Source organism: Sus scrofa, chromosome X (assembly GCF_000003025.6).
Source record: "Sus scrofa isolate TJ Tabasco breed Duroc chromosome X, Sscrofa11.1, whole genome shotgun sequence".
NCBI lineage: Eukaryota > Metazoa > Chordata > Mammalia > Artiodactyla > Suidae > Sus > Sus scrofa.
The window spans coordinates 33744588-33765319 of record NC_010461.5 but is presented as its reverse complement, the minus strand read 5'-3'; positions in this window follow the sequence as shown (position 1 = coordinate 33765319).

The following is a 20732-nucleotide window of genomic DNA, read 5'->3' as shown; positions in this document are numbered from 1 at the left end:
TGCGTCACTAAGACATGCTGGGTTCTGAGTTAAAGTAACTGTGTGGCTCTTTGGATTGTTTCCCTGGGGGAAAGTGGTATTCAGGGATACATGGGTGACCAGAGAGCGGATTGTGGCTTTTCAGCTGAATGTTCTCAATATCCATTCTTTCTGGAGTTCCCATCGTGGCTCAGTGGTTAACGAATCCGACTAGGAACCATGAGGTTGCAGGTTCGATCTCTGGCCTTGCTCAGCAGGTTAAGGATCCGGCGTTGCTGTGAGCTGTGGTGTAGGTCACAGACATGGCTCGGATCTGGCGTTGCTGTGGCTGCAGCATAGGCTGGCAGCTACGGCTCCGATTGGACCCCTAGCCTGGGACTCTCCATGTGCTGCAGGTTTGGCCCTAGAAAAGATGAAAAAAATAAAATAAAAAAATATTCATTCTTTCTTCTTCTTTTCAGTACTAGTGACCTCCTTTTTTTTTTTTTTTTTTTTGGCAGCACATGGAAGTTCCCAAGCCAGGGACTGAACCCACGCCACAGCAGCGAACTAAGCTGCTGTGTTGACAACGCCAGATTCTTAACCTGCTGTGCCATGTGGGAATACCTAGAAACCTCCACTTTTAAACTGGGTAGATAGCCATCCAGCTAAGGACTACATTTCCTTAGCCTCCCTGAAGCTACATGTGGCTAGCACATTCCCTTGTGCAACTCCTAGGTCACGTCATTAAAAGGAAAATGCCTGTCCTCTATTTCATTTTCTCTTTTTTCCCCCAAGATTAAACAGATGAGATGATGATGAGCTTCCTTTGACTCCAGGGATGAGGAAAATATCCTGGAGGTTGGCAACGCAACAAGAAGAAAGGAACGCTAACCTTTTGGTAACTATGCTGACCAGGGCTTCTTTATTCTTTTGTTCTATCAGCTTAGACTTTCATTTGGAAGAGAAGCCCTCCATCTCGTTAAAGCCATTGTTAATTAGTCTCTGCTGAAACAGCCAAACCCATATACACAGGCTGCTTTTGTAGCAATTCCAGTTGTCTCAAATAAGACACTAATTATAATGCCTTTGCTAAAAACCCTCTTCCTCTTTCAAAACTAGTTGATACGTTATCAACCTATTGAGACATATATGGACCAATACAGTGTTTCTTTTGAAAGTCATGGTCCCTATGCAGTCTCATATTTCTTCTCAAAATATGTTTTAATTGTATGGTGAATATGATTATGGTGAAAATGTCTATTTTATATGTTGCTGAGGGTTTTCAGGCAGTATGCTGTCCCTGCAATTGACCAAGAAATTTTTATTGGCCTACCTTCCAGCTCACTGATTCTTTCCTTAGCTGTGTCCAGTCTACTGGTGAGCTCATTGAAGGTATTTCTCATTGCCATTACAGTGTTTTTAATTTCCAGCCTTTTCTTCTTTCTTAAAACTTCCACCTCTCTGCTTAAATGACCAATCTGCTTACATGTTGTCTATTTTATCCATTTAGAGGTCTTAACATATTAATCACAGTTATTTTAAATCTACTGTCTTGGAGTTTCCAATGTGGCCCAGAAGGTTAAGAACCCAATGTAGTGTCCATGAGGATGCGAGTTTGATTACTGACCTTGCTCAGTGGGTTAAGGATCTGGTGTTGCTGCAACCTGTGCTGTAGGTCACAGTTGTGGCTCAGAACTCATATTGCTGTGATAAATAGGCCTTGTTTAAAAAAAAATAGGCCTTGTGTGAGGTTTCATGTGAATCTGGCTAGAAGTTGGGCTATGTTTAATATGTGCTGTACAGAGTTCTCATCATGGTGCAGGGGAAATGGATCTGACTAGGCACCATGAGGTTGCAGATTCAATCCCTGGCCTCGCTCACTGGGTTAAGGCATTGTTGTGGCTCTGGTATAGGCCGGCAGCTGTAGCTCCGATTAGACCCCTAGCCTTGGAACCTCCATATGCTGCGGGTGCAGCCCTAAAAAGCTTAAAAAAAAAAAATGTGCTGTAGCTGCAGGTTCCAGAGGCTTCGCATTCCTCTAGTGTCTTGGTTTCTGCCTCCCCTGTTGACTTTGGGCTAATCTAAGTACTCCTCCTCAGAGAGAGCCCGTGTTGCATCTTGCTGCTCTTTCAGACCAGCCTGTTGGAACCCTCTAGTTGTGGTGGTAAGATGTTGGGAAGGAGAAGCATCCTGCAAGCAAATGATGAAGTCTCAGTCTTTTGATGGGCCTTTATCCCTTGGCTGTGAGCTTTACAAGCATTTCTCAGCTTTATTTTTCCCTTCTTTGGTGAGAAAGGAAGGTTATAGGGGAGTAGAGTAGGAAAAATGCCTGTCTTGAAAGTGGGCTGAGACTCTGGTAATGGCCTTTGCCCTGCAGAGGAGGCCTCTGCCTTAAGTTATACACTGGGCATAGTTCACAATGGTCACTCTGCCTTTCTCACTCTCAGAACTGCCCGGGCATCTTCTCCGGCTCTTCACCGTGAGAACCTGGTAGGGATTTTAGATGTAATTCTCAAGCATGTATGCCCCCTACCCCTCAACAAGACCCCATGCCTCACGAATTTCTCCCTCTCATCCTAGTTCATACTCAGCCTTCAGTGATCCCTCAAAATTGCCATTAAAGTGCACCTACCAGTTTATGGCTCTAATCACTTCTGCTCCAGGGAAAAAGATCTCAGCTGTGATTCTCTGAATTTGCCTCTCTCTCCAGATTTCCAGGTGCTAGTTTTCCCTGAAATCTCAGTTCTCTGATGGGTCCAAGAAAAATCACTGCTTTTTCAGTTCAGCTTTTTTCTTGTCATAAGTATAAGAGTGATGACTTTGGGAGTTCCTGCTTTGGCACAACAAGACTGGCGGCTTTTCTGAAGCGCTGGGACACGGGGTCAATACCTGGCCTGGCACAGTGGGTTAAGTATCTGGCATTGCCACAGCTGTAGCATAAGTCACAACTGTGGCTTGGATCTGATCCCTGGCCTGGAAAGTCCATATGCCATGGGACAGCCAAAAAAGAAAACAAAACAAAACAAAAAAAAGAATGATGACTTCCAAGCTCTTTCTATGTTGAATTTGAAACCAGAAGTCCAACAGTATACTATATTAACTTTTTTTTTTGTCTTTTTATGGCCACACCTGTGGCATATGGAGGTTCCCAGGCCAGGGGTCTAATTGGAGCTGTAGCTGCCAGCCTACACCACGGCCACAGCAACACAGGATCCAAGCTGCATCTGCAACCCATACCACAGCTCACAACAGTGCCAGATCCTTAACCCACTGAGCGAGGCCAGGGATTGAACCTGAGTCTTCATGGATGCTAGTCAGATTTGTTTCCACTGAGCCACAACAGGAACTCCACAGTATGTTTAACTTTTAATAGTATGTTTTAGTAGGTATGTATTATACACATAATAGTACATAGTAGTATGAAGTTGAAACCAGAAACAGTATACTATATTAACTCTTAATAGTATGTTTAGTAGTATATTAATAGTGTGTTTGCAATATGGAAATTGCAAATGAGTTTTTTCATTTGAAACTTGAATCTGGCAAAAATGATTCTTTACTCCAGTAGTAGGAAACTGGGAGCTTCTGGTAAGGTGTCTGTATAATATCTAGATAGTAGACAGGGTCTACCATCTTAAAATCATGCTGCATAGATGGGAACCCTCTGGGTCGAAGAATAGGTTGACCCTACAAAACCACCCAATAGGCTACTCACCTATTTTTGAGGCTATTCATTGAATCTGAATTTTATCTTAAGCTGAGTGAGTTTCTAGTGATATCAGAGTGGGCTCATGGTCTCTTGAAAATCTGAGGGCATCAGGATGGGGCAAAGGGCAGGAAACCAAATGGGCATCCAGAGTTTCAGGCCATAAAAACCAGTTGAGCAGTTCCCATCATGGCTCAGTGGTTAACGAATCCAACTAGGAACCATGAGGTTGCGGGTTCGATCCCTGGCCTTGCTCAGTGGGTTAAAGATCTGGCGTTGCTGTGAGCTGTGGTGTAGGTCTCAGATGCAGCTTGGATCCTGCGTTGCTGTGGCTGTGGCACAGGCCAGCAGCTACAGCTCCAATTCGACCCCTAGCCTGGGAACCTCCATGTGCCGTGGGAGTGGCCCTAGAAAAGGCAAAAAGACGAAATAAATCAATAAACACATAAATACATAAAAAGCAGTTTAGTTAAGGAAGGTAGACTCTGAAAACCACGCAGACACCAAGAAGTAGATTAGCCAAGACATTCAAGGGGTGAGTAATGCTGGCCACAGGATAATGTTACCAGCACAATCTCTGATTCCACAATGGGGACGAAGGTTGTGGGCTCAGCCATGTGACCCTGAGTTAGGAAAAAAAGTCTCAGTGCCCAGAGGATGGAAGATGTCCTAGTTTCCTCCAAAGCAGCAGCCTGTGCTAATACCTCAATCCGTGGTTGACTTGTATGACTTCATTGCCCTGGCCTCGCTGGTTGGATGTTCCCGTCACAGCCATATGCCCTTCGCACCGCTGGGTTCTCTTTCTGTGTCTCGCAGAGGATCCAAACTGATCTCCACCCACCTGCTCTCTTGTACTCTGAGCGTGGGGATATTTGCACTAAAGAAAAGCTGTCAGGGCTAATTAGGGAGGAAAAACCTATGCGGCAACGTGTAGGTTTGAAAGGCAAGAAAATCCCCCACGGAGATTCTGAGGAACACTTTGGAGACACTGACAAGCTCACAAAAAGCTTGATTCTGTGACATTTTTAAGACACTGGCATGGAAAGTACCACTGGAAGCAAAATGCCTTTCCAGGGACAGACTGTTTTCATTGAACCGAGTGACAAGCTATGCTTGCCCTTAAATCTCCTCTGTTCTCATGGCTCCTGAGAAAGAAAACTGGGAAGGGAGCTGTGGTCTCAGCCCCACAACCTGACAACAGCTTCTCCGTGGCACTGGGGAGCATCACTGTAAGAGAAACTCACTTGCCCAGGGAAAGCAGGCTGAGTGTTCCGCTTTTACTCTTTTCCAGATCTGTATTCACAAAGAGTGAACACGGAGCGGGGGAAAGGCGAGAGGGGAGAATGAGCCACGGCGACACTGATGGCTCTGTGTGTGCCCAGGACGGGGGCAAAACACAGTCAGGGGAACAGGTGTGGTCACGGCTTTCAGCACACCAGGCTTGGGGGTGTTTGTTTCAGATTCATGAAGGATCATTGGGTTTACGGAATGGGCTCTTCCTTCTCTCATGAAAATCAGAGCACGCTATTGCTGTCTGCCTGAGCTTCACCAGTATTCTCCCAAATTGCTTCACAAATCAGGCATATGATAGCCCAGAAGTTCAATGATGAGTCTGGCTATTATTACATGGCCGGCGAGATGAGGGTAAGTATCAAAAAAGATGAGTTCGTATCACAGAAGGGGCAAAAGGGCTCAATGTGCATAGCAGATACAAGGGTTAGCAATTCAACCTGAAATAAAAGACCTATTCAGATTTCCAAGTGGCTTGTGTCCATTCCTACTCATGACTACCAACGACTGACATTTCAAATCATCCCAGCTAAGTAATCTGAGAGAAGCCACTTAGTCGAGCTGGAAGCATTTAGGCTTATTTTCATGAGATAGATAGAATCAGACTTACCATGGTCTTGCATTTCAATAAATGACTCAAGAAAACAAACAGTGTGGTAGACTGGTAACAGAAATGGCTCCATTTCTCCCACTCTCCTATCTATACCCCTTGCGCTATGATATTTCAGCTCCTCGCACCGAGAGGTGGAGTCTGTTTCCCCAACTTCTTTTTTCCTGGCCCTTGCCTGAGGCATGTGGAATTTCCCAGGCCAGGAATCAAACCCTCATCACAGCAGCGACCTGAGCCACTGCAGTGACAACACCAGATCCTTAACCTGCCGCACCACGAGGGCGAAACTCCCACCTTTGGAAAGTGGGGCCAACACAATGCATGAAAAATGATGCTGCTCCAATTCTAGGCGGCCAAAAAACTTTGCACACTTCTGCTTTCTCCCTTGAACACTTTTCTCTGTATGAGAATAAATTCAGGCTAGACCAATGGAAGACAAGAGGCCACGAAGAGCGGAGCCCAGTCACCCCAGGTGAGGCATCCTAAACTGGCCAACCACCAGCTGACTTGCCATCTAAACAGAGACATAGTGGCATAGGCACACGGAGGTCTGTGGAATGACTGGGCATCGGGGACCTGCTCTAGAGCACAGAGAACTCTACCCAATATTCTGTGATTATCTATGTGGGAAAAGAATCTGGAAAAGAATGGACGTGTGTACATTATAACTGAATCACTTTGCTGTGCAGCAGAAATGGCCACAACCTTATAAATCAACTCTACTTCAATAAAACTTAATTTAAAAAAAGTTAAAATAGGAGATCCTGTTGTGGCTCAGTGGAAATGAATCTGACTAGTATCCATGAGGACGCAGGTTTGATCCCTGGCCTCACGCAGTGGGTTCAGGATCCGGCATTGCCGTGAGCCATGGTGTAGGTCACAGACATGGCTCAGATCTGGCATTGCTGTGGCTGTGGTGTAAGCCAGTGGCTACAGCTCTGATTTGACCCCTCGCCTGGGAAACTCCGTATGCCACGGGTGTGGCCCTCAAAAGATGATAGATAAATAGATAGAGAGAGGTAAAATAAGAGCCATAAGAACAAGCCAAGCTGAAATAAGCTGAGCCCAGCCCAAATCGCACAACTCAGATGATCCTGCCAATCAACAGACTTCTGAAAAATTACAGATGGTTATTATTTTAAGGTGTTACATTTCATAACAGCTAATTGACACAGTCAATAATAGGAACTATTTTTTGGACCTGCTGTCTGATTTTCTTTGGAGTCATCCTGATTTCTTTCAGGTTTTAAACATGTGCTACAGGGAGTTCCCTTCGTGGCTCAGTGGTTCATGAACCTGAGTTGGATCCATGAGGTTGCGGGATTGATCCCTGGCCTCCCTCAGTGGGTTAAGGATCCAGTGTTGCTGTGAGCTGTGGTGTAGGTCTAAGACGCGGTTGAGATCCTGCATTGCTGTGGCTGTGGTGCAGGTTGGCAGCTGTAGCTCTGATTCAACCCTTAGCCTGGGAACCTCCATATGCCCCTGGGTGGGGCCCTAAAAAAAAAAAAAAAAACGAAAACATATGCAACAGGACTTGTTTTCAATACTGATGTAATACACAGAAAAGGAAGTTGTTTCCTTCATTAGCAATACTAACTGTCTACTTTCCTCCAACCCCAAATCCCTCCATCATCCTGAGAAATATCACCATCCATGTGGAAGATTCCTTCTAGTCTGATGATCTGTTTTGCTTTGTTTTACCTTCCAAGTCCAAGGACCTTTACCCTTGTGACTCTTCAACAGCCATCTCTCACTGCCTAAATTGCTTCACCCCACAATTTTTATTTTTTTGTAATTTTTAGTAATTTTTAATTTTTTTATTACCCAATGAATTTATTACATTTATAGTTGTACAATGATCATCACAATCCAATTTTATAGGATTTCCAACCCACAACCCCCGTGCATCCCCCCATCCCCTAAACTGTCTCCTTTGGAGACCATAAATTTTTCAAAGTCTGTGAGTCAGTATCTGTTCTGCAAAGAAGTTCCATCAGTCCTTTTTTTCAGATTCCACATGTCAGTGAAAGCATTGGATGTTGGTGACTCATTGTATGGCTGACTTCACTTAGCATGATCATTTCTAGCTCCATCCATGTTACTAAAAAGGCCAGTATTTCTTTCCTTTTAATGGCTGAGTAATATTCCATTGTGTATATGTACCACATCTTCTGGATCCACTCCTCTGTCAATGGACATTTAGGTTGTTTCCATGTCTTGGCTATTGAAAAGAGTGCTGCAATGATCATTGGAGAACGTGTGTCTGTGCGAGTCGTGGTTTTCTCTAGATAGATGCCCAGGAGTGGGACTGCTGGGTCAAATGTAGTTCTATTTTTAGTTTTCTGAGGAATCTCCATACTGCTTTCCACAGTGGTTGCACCAATTTACAATCCCACCAACAGTGTAACAGGGTTGCTTTTTCTCCACACCCTCTCCAGCACTTATTGTTTGTAGACTTTTGAATGATGGCCATTCTGGCTGGTGAGGTTTTGATTTGCATTTCTCTAGAAATGAGTGATGTTGAACATCTTTTCATGTGTTTTTTGGCCATCTGTATGTCTTCTTTGGAGAATTGTCTGTTTAGATCTTCTGCCCATTTTTGGATGGGGTTGTTTGTTTTTTTGGTATGGAGCTGCAGAAGTTGTTTATAAATGTTGGAGATGAATCCCTTGTCAGTCAATTCACTTGCAAAGATTTTTCTCCCATTCTGTGGGTTGTCTTTTTGTGTTTTTTAGGGTTTCCTTTGCTGTGCAGAAACTTTGAAGTTTGATTAGGTCCCATTTGTTTATTATTGTTTTTACTGTCATTACTCTAAGCAGGTGGATCTGAGAAGATGTTGCTGTCGTTTGTGTCAGAGAGTGTTTGGCCTCTGTTTTCCTCTAAGAGGAGTTTGATAGTGTCTGGTCTTATATCTAAGTCTTTCATCCATTTGGAGTTTATTTTTGGGTATGGTGTTAGGGAGTGTTCTAATTTCATTCTTTTCCATGTGGCTGTCCAGTTTTCCCAGCACCACTTATTGAACAGGCTGTCTCTTCTCCATTGTATATTCTTGCCTCCTTTGTCATAGATGAGTTGGCTGTAAGTGCATGGGTTGAATTCTGGGCTTTCTATCCTGTTCCATGGATCTATAGTTCTGTCTTTGTGCCAGTACCATATGGTTTTGAGGATTATTGCTTTGTAGTATAGTCTGAAGTCTGGGAGCCTGATTCCTCCAGCTCCATGTTTCTTTTTCAGGATGTCTTTGGCTATTCTGGGTCTGTTGTGCTTCCAAACAAACTTTTTAAAATATTGTTCGAGTTCTGTGAAAAATGTCCTTGGTAATTTGATAGGGATTGCATTGAATCTGTAGATTGCCTTGGGTAGTATAGTCATTTTGATAATACTAACTCTTCCAATCCACGAGCATGGTATGTCTTTCCATCTATTTGTGTCATCTTTAATTTCTTTCATCAATGTCTTATAGTTTTCAGAGTACAGGTCTTTTGTCTCTTTATGTAGATTTACTCCTAGGTATTTTATTCTTTTGGATGTGATGGTAAACGGGATTGCTTCCCTAACTTCTCTCTCTGATTTTTCATTGTTAGTATATAGAAATACCATCGATTTCTGTGTATTAATTTTGTATCCTGTGACTTTGCCAAATTCACGGATGAGCTCTAACAGTTTTCAGGTAGTCTTTAGGGTTCTCTAGGTATAGTATCATGTCATCTGCAAATAGCGATAGTTTTACTTCTTCCTTTCCAATTTGGATTCCTTTTATTTCTATTACTTCTCTGATTGCTATGGCTAGGACTTCCAGAACTATGTTGAAGAGTAGTGGCGAGAGCGGACATCCTTGTCTTGTTCCTGATCTCAGTGGGAACTCTTTCAGCTTTTCACCATTGAGAATGATGTTGGCTGTGGGTTTGTCATATATGGCCTTTATCATGTTGAGGTAGGTTCCTTCCGTGCCCACTTTCTGAACGGTTCTTATCAGAAACGGGTGTTGGATTTTGTCAAAGTCTTTCTCCACTTCTATTGAGAGGATCTTACGGTTTTTATTCTTCAGTTTGTTAATGTGGTGTATCATACTGATGGATTTGTGGATATTGAAGAACCCTTGCATCCCTGGGATAAATCCCACTTGATCATGATGTACAGTCCTTTTAATGTATTATTGGATGTGGTTTGATAGTATTTTGTTGAGGATTTTTGCATCTGTGTTCATTAGTGAAAGTGGCCTGTAGTTTTCTTTTGTTGTGGTATCTTTGGTTTTGGTATCAGGGTGATGATGGCCTCATCGAATGAGTTTGGGAGTATCCCTTCCTCTGCAATTTTTAAAGAGAGTTTCAGAAGGAGAGGTGTTAGCTCTTCTCTAAATGTTTGATAGACTTCGCCTGGGAAGCCATCTGGTCCTGGACTTTTGTTTGTTGGAAGTTTTTAAATCACAGTTTCAATTTCAGTTCTTGTGATCACCCCAGAATTTTAACCTCCAATATCCCTCAACCTCTTCCCATTTCTCACCACATCTGGTTTTCAATTTATTGCAAGTTTCTCTCTTTGGTTCCTCCATTGGCTTGCAGTATGCCAGCTCCTTTTTGATCTTACTCCAGTATCAGACCTCTCTTCCCGATCCCTGCTGTATAAGAGGCTGGAAAATTAAGACCTTGAATTTCTGGTCTCCTTTGCAACAAGGAATGCAGTGTGACACGGTTACATTAGGGGAAGTCTAAAGGAAAGGCTTTCCTTCCGAAAGATAACCTCATTAAGAGAAAGCCCTTGACTCCTCCTCCTTCCTGCCTAAAAGTCAGATGTGATGATGTACTTGTGCAGCGGCTCAGTTTCAACCACAAAAGTCGAAGCTACGTGACAAGGATGAAGATGGTGCATTGATGTTACAGTGATGATACTATGGACTTACAACATGGCCCTAGTCCATCCCTTCTTCAGGATTTTTTTTGTATGAGAAAAAAAATTTCTTACTTATTTAGGTTATTCCATACAGTAAGGTTTTCTGTCGTTCATGGCTACATAGTACTATTGTATAGTTACAGTTTCCTTCTCTATTTGGCCCTTATGCCTTCTTTTTTTTTTAATGGCCGCACCCACAGTATATGGAAGTTCCTGGGCCAGAGATCAGATCTGAGCCACAGTTGTGACCTACACCACAGCTGGGGCAATGCTGGATTTTTAACCCACTGCTCCGGGCTGGGGAGCGAACCCATACCTCTGAAGGGACCTGAGCTGCTGCAGTTGGATTCTTAACCCACTACACCACAGTGGGAACTCCTAGTACATCTCGCCTTCTATCACACTACCCTGAAACATGCCAAACTAGAATCCTTCCAGCTGCCTACCTCCTCCTAGATCTGAATTACAAAGCCTACCAGAGCCATCATACAAGCCTGTATTCTTGCCACTATAAACTTAGCATCTTCAGCTTTAGTTGGTAAAGCATCCTGAGGTTTACTCAATACTGGAGTATATCTCCCCTCTCTTTACCTACTAGCAGGAATCACCCTTCTTGCCCTTTGCAATGTGACTTTGCAAAGGTCCCTGACCGATATCTTTTTGCATTTTATATAGAGGCTGTAATATTGGGACGTCCTGTTTCACTTCTCTTCCTCTTCTCACTTCTCTTCTGGGCTTTTATCTTCATCTATTCTGATCCTTATTTCTATCCTCCCAGCTAAGTGGAGAAGTACCTCTTCTTCTAACTATGGTGATTTCCTCTTCCTTTGCCCTAGTGGTCATCTCCTTGCACTTGCCCAGGGATTACTCAGCATAAGTCATTCTCCCTTCTTCTGTATTTTCTTTTTCGCTTTTTAGGGCCGCGCCTGCAGTGTGTGGAAGTTCCCCAGGCTAGGGCTCGAACTGCAACCCCTAGCAATTCCTAGCAACTGCTGAAGCCACAGCAATGCCTGATCTGAGCCTCATCTGTGACCTACACCACAGCTCATGGCAGCGCCGGATCCATAACCCACTGAGCAGGGCCAGGGATTGAACCTGCATCCTTCCTCATGGATACTAGTCAGGTTTATTACCACTGAGCCACAATGGGAATCCTCCCTTCTCCTGTATTTTCAACCACTCCCTCCGTGTTGGTTTTGTCTCCTAAACTTATAAATATACCCATATCTCTACCATCTTCACATAATATCTTTCCCTTTATCTATATTCACTAGCTATTCCCCCCTCTCTCTCCACACTGCATTCATAGTCTGTTTCTAGAAAGTGGCAGATTGAATATATCCTTAGACCCTTCAAATCCTCAGTAGTTCTGGGTCTGAACCTACTATTTCATTGAAGCTGCTCTGATTAAGGTCAGTAGAATTCTTCTAATTTTATAATTCAATGCACTATTTTCTTTTTTTTCTTTTTTCTTTTTTGTCTTTTTGTCTTTTGAGGGCCGCACCCGCGACATATGGAGGTTCCCAGGCCACTGGCCTACACCACAGCCACAGCAATGCAGGATCTGAGCCTCGTCTGTGACCTACACCACATCTCATGGCAACGATGGATCCTTAACCCACTGAGCGAGGCCAGGGATTGAACCTGCAACCTCATGGTTCCTAGTCCAGTTCGTTAACCACTGAGCCACAATGGGAACTCCCTGAATGCACTATTTTTGATCCTTATTTTCTTTCTCTGGCACTCCACATTATTGATCACTCTCTCTTCGAAACTGTGTTAGCTATTGCTGCGTAACAACCCACCTCCAAAGTCAGTGACTTAAAATAATAATCATTGGTTAACACAAGTCTGTGGGTCAGGTGGAGGCTATCTGACCTAGGCTGGTCTCAGTTGGATGTGGTTTATCCCTCTGCTGTGACCAGTCAGCTACCCAAACCAGGCCTTCTCGTGGCAGAGTTACAAGGGTACAGGCCCAATCGTATAAGTTTCTTTTCAAATCTAAGTGTCACATCTGCCAACATTCCACCGGCTATAGCATGTCCTGTGATCAAGACTAGAGTCAGAGAAGGAAGTCGTTGAAAATGTACATGACAGTAGGATTAGATACAAGGAGGGGTAAAATATAGTCACGAATGCAATTTACTTACTCTGTCACTTTGGGGGGTTTTGTGTATGTGATCTCACTACTTTCATAACTATTCTTTCTCTGTCTTTTTGCAGGGGACACATGTGCTGCCTGTCTCTTGTATGTGAGTGTTTTCTAGTATTTCAATCTCTATGATCCTTTTTTTCTCTTCTGGATACCCCCCTGGGTGATTTAACTACCCTGTATATACTAAGGACTCTGACTTTTATATCTCAACATATACCCCCCCCCGCTTTTTTTTTTGTCCTTTGAGGTCCGCACCTGCAGCATATAGAGGTTCCCAGGTTAGGGGTCTACTAAGAACTACAGCTGCCGGCCTATGCCAGAGCCACAGCAATGCCAGATCCGAGCCGTATCTGCAAACTACACCTTAGCTCACAGCAATGCTGGATCTTTTAACCCACTTAGCAAGGCCAGGGATGGAACACGCAACCTCATGGTTCCTAGTCGGATTTGTTTCTGCTGCGCCACAACGGGAACTCCCAGATTGTATACTGCTTTTTCCTTCCACGCCTCTTAAAAAGAAAGATTCACTATGTGATATGTGACAGCTAGGAGTGAATAATGCATTTTATTTGGACCTCAAATATAACCTTTAAATGATAAGCCTTAAATTTTTTTTTTTTTTTAAGAGATGACATACTCTTTTTTGTAGCTGGCCTTTTGTACCTTCAATTTTTGGTCTTTCTTTTTTCCTCGTGTGGCCACACCTGCGGCACATGGACATTCCCAGGCGAGGGGTTAAATCAAAGCTGCAGCTGCTGGCCTACGCCACGTCCACAGCCACAGCCACACCAGATCTGAGATGCATCTGCAACCAACACCACAGCTTGCAACAACAGCATCTCCTTAACCCGCTGAGCGAGGTCAGGGATCAAATCCACATCTCCACAGAGACTATGTTGGGTTCTTAACCCACTGAGCCACAATGGGAACTCCTTTTTTTTTTTGTACCTTCATTTTCGGTGTAAATGGTTGAATGCTTTTCTCTTGGGGAAAGCACACTTTGTTCAACCATGTCACTGGTATCGAACATGTACCATGCAATGTTCTAATAAATATAAGAGAATAAATAAGTATAATTCTATCAAAACTTTTTCTTAGGCAGTTTCCCCTTTTCACATTGAGTTTTATTAATTAACTTTCTGAGAAATAACTCACCGGGAAATTGACACACTAGCAGTCTCTTGGTAGCACACAACTGTATGAATGCCATAAACTTGACTAGCTGGGGTCAGAGACTGTGCTGACGTCAAAGTGAACAAGCAACTACAGATAAGCATTTCAATAGCACTGCTGCTTTGTTGACAAAAGGCCACCTATCGGTAGAGACTATCATAGGTGACTTCAAAAGGAACAGAATTATTGAAATTAAAGGATACAACACTTCGGGTTTCGTAACACCACTCTGTCCCACCCCATACCCTCTTAACTCCCATTCATTACTTTAAAAACAAAAATATTTCTTGAATCGACCATTGATCTTGGCTCTAGACACACAGTGGTGAATAGGAGAGGCCAGTTCCCTGATTCTATTGATTTAAAAAAAAAAAAAAACAACAACGCAATCTAAAAGTTGAGAATTTAACTGGGTCACCATGCTGTACAGTCGAAAATTGACAGAACACTGTAAATCAGCTAGAATGAAAAAATAAAAATCAGTATATAAAAATTTTAAAAATTTAATTTTAAAAATTAAATAAAAGTTGAGGGGCTCAGTGGTTATCCGACTAGGAACCATGAGGTTGAGGGTTCGATCCCTGGCCTTGCTCAGTGGGTTAAGGATCCAGCATTTCCGTGAGCTGTGGTGTAGGTTGCAGACGCAGCTCGGATCCCGTGTTGCTGTGGCTGTGGCGTAGGCCGGCGGCTACAGCTCCAATTAGACACCTAGCCTGGGAACCTCCATGTGCCTCGGGAGCGGCCCTAGAAAAGGCAAAAAGACAAAAAAAAAAAAAAAAAAAAAAAAAAAAAAAAAAAAAAAGTTGAGAATTATGTTTTATTTGGAGGCATTACTGAGGACTTAAGCCTGGGATTCAGCCTCTCAGATAACCGAGGGACTGTTCTGAAGAGGTAAGGAACGAGCCTGGAAATATAAGAGGGTTTTTTTTGGGGGGGGGGAAGTAGTGACACATCAAAAGATTATTGCTAATTAAAGAAAAATCAGACATCTCAAGTTAATGAATTGCATGCTTTTCTATGTGTGAGAGTATTCAAGAGTCTGGGGCTTAGTGAACTTACTCCTTTGACGTGTACCTTAACTCTGTAGGACCGGCATCCTGTTTTTCTCCATTCTGAATCCCCTCGGGGTACATGATTGGGGGTTGGTTGTAGTAGCTCAAGGCTTGAGGGCCCCAACATCCTTTATTTACTGATATGGCAGGCACAATTCTTTGTCCATAGTGCCTCCTCTTGGTCATAAATTTCACCAATGGTTGGGAGGCATTTCATGACACATTTTGTCCCATGGCGCTAGATCAGGCTAAGATTCTGTGGATAGGCCACTCACTATGCTAATGTTTGGATCAGGCCCTGTGGATAATCTAAAATTACCTGGATCACCTTTCTTATTAGTCTATTATGATCCAGTAAATGTTTTGCCTTGCTGCCTCTTCCCATAGCTAGAGTTGCACTATTACAGTTATTTGATGTAGAGTTCTATATATATATACACATAATCAATTGCCTCAAGATATTTAGCCATCATTAATTTTGTTGGAGGCCCAGTTGGGTAATGCAAGACACCAAAGTCTTAAAAAATAGTTAGGATGTAAGTAATACAGATAGTAATATTAATAGAGTCATAGCACAGCAGAGAGAGGCACGAGGCATAAATAATTTGAAAACAACAACAGAGAACAAATTAAAACAATGATTAGCATAACTAGTTGCAATCTGGTCACAGTAAGCCCTCAAGTCCACAGGGGAGGCAGCTGTAGAAGCCAAATTCTGCAGGGATCAGATAGAGTGAAAAAGATAAATGTTTCATCTTCATTTACAAAGGTATGCCTTATCAATTTGCTGGAGGTCACTGTTAGCCTAAGAGGAAAGGTTTTCTGGAAATCAAAGATTAAAACCTAGTAAATTTGAGAAAAAAACTCATAAAGTTGTAAATACTTATCAGAACATTCAGTCCCATGGACTTAATTCCTGTTCATCTGGATGAAGTCATTAGGTTTTCCATTAAGTTTTGTAAATTCTTACCAGTACTTGGTATGATCTAAAAGTTAACAGAAACTTAAATTTGTCAAAAAGTCTTTTTAAAAAAAAATTCTCTTGAGGAGTTCCCATTGTGGCTCAGTGGTAACGAACCTGACTAGGAACCATGAGGATGTGGGTTCAATCCCTGGCCTCCCTCAGTGGGTTAGGGATCTGGCATTGCTGTGAGCTGTGGGCATAGGTTGCAGATGCGGCTGGCTGAGGTGTAAGCTGGCAGCTGCAGCTCCAATTTGACCCCTAGCCTGAGAACGTCCATGTGCCACACGTGTGGCCTTAAAAGGCAAAAACAAAACAAAAACAAAAGATCTTCACTTTGTAAAAGTATCAGAGTAAAACCAATGTCTATAAATGGCTAAAGACTTAAAACTACATGGTTAAAAAAAGGTCTGATTACTATGCAATTGACAGGGAACTTGGGTTTTTTTCTGTTACTAATATTTTATTTTTTAAAAAATTCTTAATTTTAGTTGACTTGCAATGTCCTGTCAATTTCTGCTATACAGCAAAGTGACCCAGTCATACATATATACACATTCTTTTTCTCACCTTATCCTCCATCCTGGTCCATCACAAGTGACTAGATATAGTTCCCAGTGCTATATAGCAGGATCTCATTGCCTATCCATTCCAAAGGCAATAGTCTGCGTCTATTAATCCCAAACTCCCAATCCATGCTCTCCCTCCCCCTTGGCAACCACAAGTCTGCTCTCCAAGTCCATTAGTTTCCTTTCTGTGGAAAGGTTCATTTGTGCCGTATATTAGATGCCAGATATAAGTGATATCATATGGTATTTGTCTTTCTCTTTCTGACTTACTTCACTTAGCATGAGAGTCTCCAATTCTGAAACTTATTATTTCTATGACATACAACGTTTTAAGATAACAACTAGAATTCTGACTGATAACGTTATACCAGGACACATCATAGTTTCAGGAATTCCTATAAATTTACAATTTGTTATCTATATTAATGACATTTACCAAAACAATATAACCAGAGTTTTATGTCCAATCACTTGACACTGCTTCTCTAGTAATTTAACATACCACATAAGCCTAATTAGTTTAACATTCCTCTCTGAGATGCCTCAGGGCTCCTTTGAAGCATCCCAGAGGGAGTGGGAAGTCAAAAGAATCTCAGTTAGAATTTGATATTTGGGAAATTTATCAGAAATACCAAAAAGGTTTCAAAACGCTTGGTCAAATTGGATCATAGGTCACTGTGAAATAATATTCACTTAACTAAAGCGACAAAGGATTTCAAAAGCAAATACAGATCATTTAAAGGCAAAGAAACACATACCATCTGTTATCAAAGGTAATATTCCAAGAAAACTTTGTTCTCTTGAATCCAGTCCTGAACAAGCCTACTTTTAATAACAAAATCAATTTACCTAATTGAACATAATCTAATTCCAGTCCGCCCTTGCACAAAACTCCTTTTTCAGGACTCCTTTTCTATGCACCCTCCACAACTTTCTGAATCCATATCAGTTTGCCTCTTATTTTTCCAGCCAGAAGCAACCAGCTCCAGGACAAAATCACTCTTTCCTCTTATTTCCATTTGTCATAACTTCTTTTGCTGAAAACACACATCCTACTTTCCTTGCATACCAAAATGTTTCCTTTGTTATTTCTAGTGCCATTTTTTTTTTTTTTTTTTTTTTGCTGCATATGCATTATATGAAAGCTCCCACGCCAAGGGTCAAACGCAAGCTGGAACTGCAACCTACGCCACAGATGCTGCAACACTGAATCCTTAACCCACTGCGCCAGGCTGGGGAATCACACCTGTGCCTCAGCAGGGACCAAAGCTGCTGCAGAGCCAACACTAGATCCTTAACCTCCTGTGCCACAGAGCAGGAACGCCTCTAGTAGCTTTAATTACATATTACAACTTTAACCCTTAAAACCCCTAATCTTTAGCAAACACCAACAAGCAGCAAATTTGTGAACTGTTTGTCATACCAGCATTTTCTGGTTGGCAAACTTAGGAACATTCCACAACCTCTGGAAACATTTATTTTCTCATAGCATAATTTCTTTCCTCAGTGTGGAGTAAGACATATGACTAATAAACCCCAACTATATTTAGTTCTCCTCTTGTAAGAAGACAAGGGTAGGTAAACTTTGACCTGTTTAGCAATTAATGTTCTAGTATTTCATCTTATTTGAGATGACCTGGATATTCAATGAATTCCTATCATTTAATTTAGCAAAACTCTAAGTTTCAAGTTACCAAAAATCTCAAGAAACCATTTTAGATAGACATACTTATTGACTTAAAAAAAAAAATGTGCTACCTGGAAGTTGAGAGTTAAGTTTTATTTGGGGCAAAATTAGGACCTAAGCCCTGGAGGCAGCATTTCAGGTAGTCCAGAGAAACCACGCCCGGGCTTAAGTCCTAATTTTGCCCCAAATAAAACTTAACTCTCAACTTTCGGGTTTACATATTTTTTAAATGGGCAGTTATGGCGACCACAAAGGGACCCAGAGCAGAATGCCCACCTTCGCCTGAACTCTAGGAGGAAATGGAGCCTTGGTACCAGCAGAAGCCCCTTGTGCCCGTCCGTCTTCAGGATTTGATCAAGGGGAGGGGCAGGTGCATGCAGCACCCACACATTTGACAAAAGGTTGTCACTGATCTCTTGAAGGTCACTACCAGCCCCAAGGAGCAGACATCACCATGGAGGATTTTAGTGTTTTTCTAGATATGAGGAGATGCCAGAAGTGGGCACATAAAATCCTCTGAAAATATCTGACTCTCTGAAGGCCTGGTCTTCCAGATTTCCCAGAGCACAGAGGGCCTCCCTCCTGGTCTCCACCCTGCGCTCCACTCAGGGGCTGCTGCGGATCTGTAGCTGCAGCGGCTCGGGTTTTATTCCATGTAGAGGCTGATGGCAAGCGCCAAACTTCACACCGACAAGGTGGAGATTTTAAAGGGAATCATCCCAAATGGATAAAGTAATCTTTAGATGGTTTTTTTAAAATGGGATAAATAAAACAGAAATGAATGGGATTGAAACAAAAGGTTTTTATACACAGCTAGCTAAGACTGGATGGGCCATGGGGACATTATGTCCCCAACAATAAAGGGCCCAAAATAAGTCTGCTCTATTTAGCCCAGTTTAAATATATATACTATATATATTTCAAAGGCTGCAAAAAAAAAAAAATTACAAAGACACCTACAGCAATTGCTTGGCACAACAGTTAGGCCAATTAATCAAGTTTTAAAAAAATTAACAAAAGGCCCAAGGCCCTGGTCTCAACCCTCTTTGGGGAATCTCAAGGCCTTTTGTACAAAAATAGATTAAACGATCAAGATAAAGACTTTCGTAAGAATGAGAGTTGTTGATGGGGTTCTAGCAGACATAAAAGTTAAATGTATAAAAGTTGATAGAATTGAAATGAAAGGTTATATAAATTGCTGTATTAAAATGGGGTTTATGGTAGTTCCCCTTGTGGCTCAGTGGTTAACGAATCCAACTAGGAACCATGAGGTTGCAGGTTCAATCCCTGGCCTTGCTCAGTGGATTAAGGATCTGGTGTTGCCTTGAGCTGTGGTGTAGGTCACAGACACGGCTCAGATCTGGCGTGGCTGTGGCTGTGGTGTAGGCCAGCAGTTGAAGCTCTGATTTGACCCCTAGCCTGGGAACCTCCACATGCCTCTGGTGCAGCCCTAAAAAGCAAAAAAAAACAAAAAAAAAAAATTGTAGGATTATAAATGATCCCGAAGATCCTGTACCCTACGAGATAAAATTCACAATGTATGGCATCCAGGCAAAACTTGCCGGGCAGGTAAAAAATTAGAAAAATGCAACTCATAATAAGTAAAAGCAATCAATTGCACTGACACAGAAGTTGGAATTAGCACAGAGGGACAGGGAAACAATTATTAGAACTGTATTTCATACATTCAGGATGGCAAGTAGAGGCATGGAAGATGCAAAAAAGACCCAAAATGAACTTCTAGAGACGAAAAGTACAAAATATGAGAAAACTCACTGGGGCAGTTCCCATTGTGGTTAAGGGCCCAATGTTGTCTCTGGGAGGATGCATGTTCCATACTTGGCCTTGCTCAGTGGGTTAAGGATCCTGCGTTGCTATGGCTGTGGTGTAGGCCGGCGGCTACAGCTCAGATTAGAACCCTAGCCTAGGAACCTCTATATGCTGTGGGAACAGCCGTAGAAAAGGCAAAAAGACAAAAAAAGAAAAAGAAAGAAAGAAAAGTAACACATGGACCTGGAGAACAAACTTATGGTTGCTGAAGGGGAGGAGGTGGGATGGACTGGGAGTTTGGGGTTAGTAGATACAAACAATTGCCTTTGGAATGGAGAGGCAATGAGATCCTGCTGTTGAGCACAGGGAACTATATCTAGTCACTAATGATGGACCATGATAGAGGATAAGGTGAGAAAAACAATGTGTATATGTGTGTGTGACTGGGTCACTTTGCTGTACAGTAGAAATTGACAGAACACTGTAAACCATCTATAATGGAAAACAATAAAAATCATTTAAAAAAATTTTTAGGAGTCCTTGTCGTGGCTCAGTGGTTAACGAATCCGACTAGGAACCATGAGGTTGCAGGTTCGATCCCTGGCCTCGCTCAGTGGGTTAAGGATCCGGCGTTGCTGTGAGCTGTGGTGGAGGTCACAGGGGCAGCTCAGATCTGGTGTTGCTGTGGCTGTGGTGTAGGCCAGCAGCTACAGCTCAGATTCGACCCCTAGCCTGGGAACCTCCATATACCGCGGATGCACCCTGTAAAAGACAAAAAGACAAAAAAATAAAATAGGTTTTATTATTATTATTATTTTTTGCTTTTTAGGGCTGGCAGCTGCCGGCCTATGCCACAGCTCACAGCAACACCGAATCCCTGACCCACTGAGGGGGGCCAGGGATTGAAC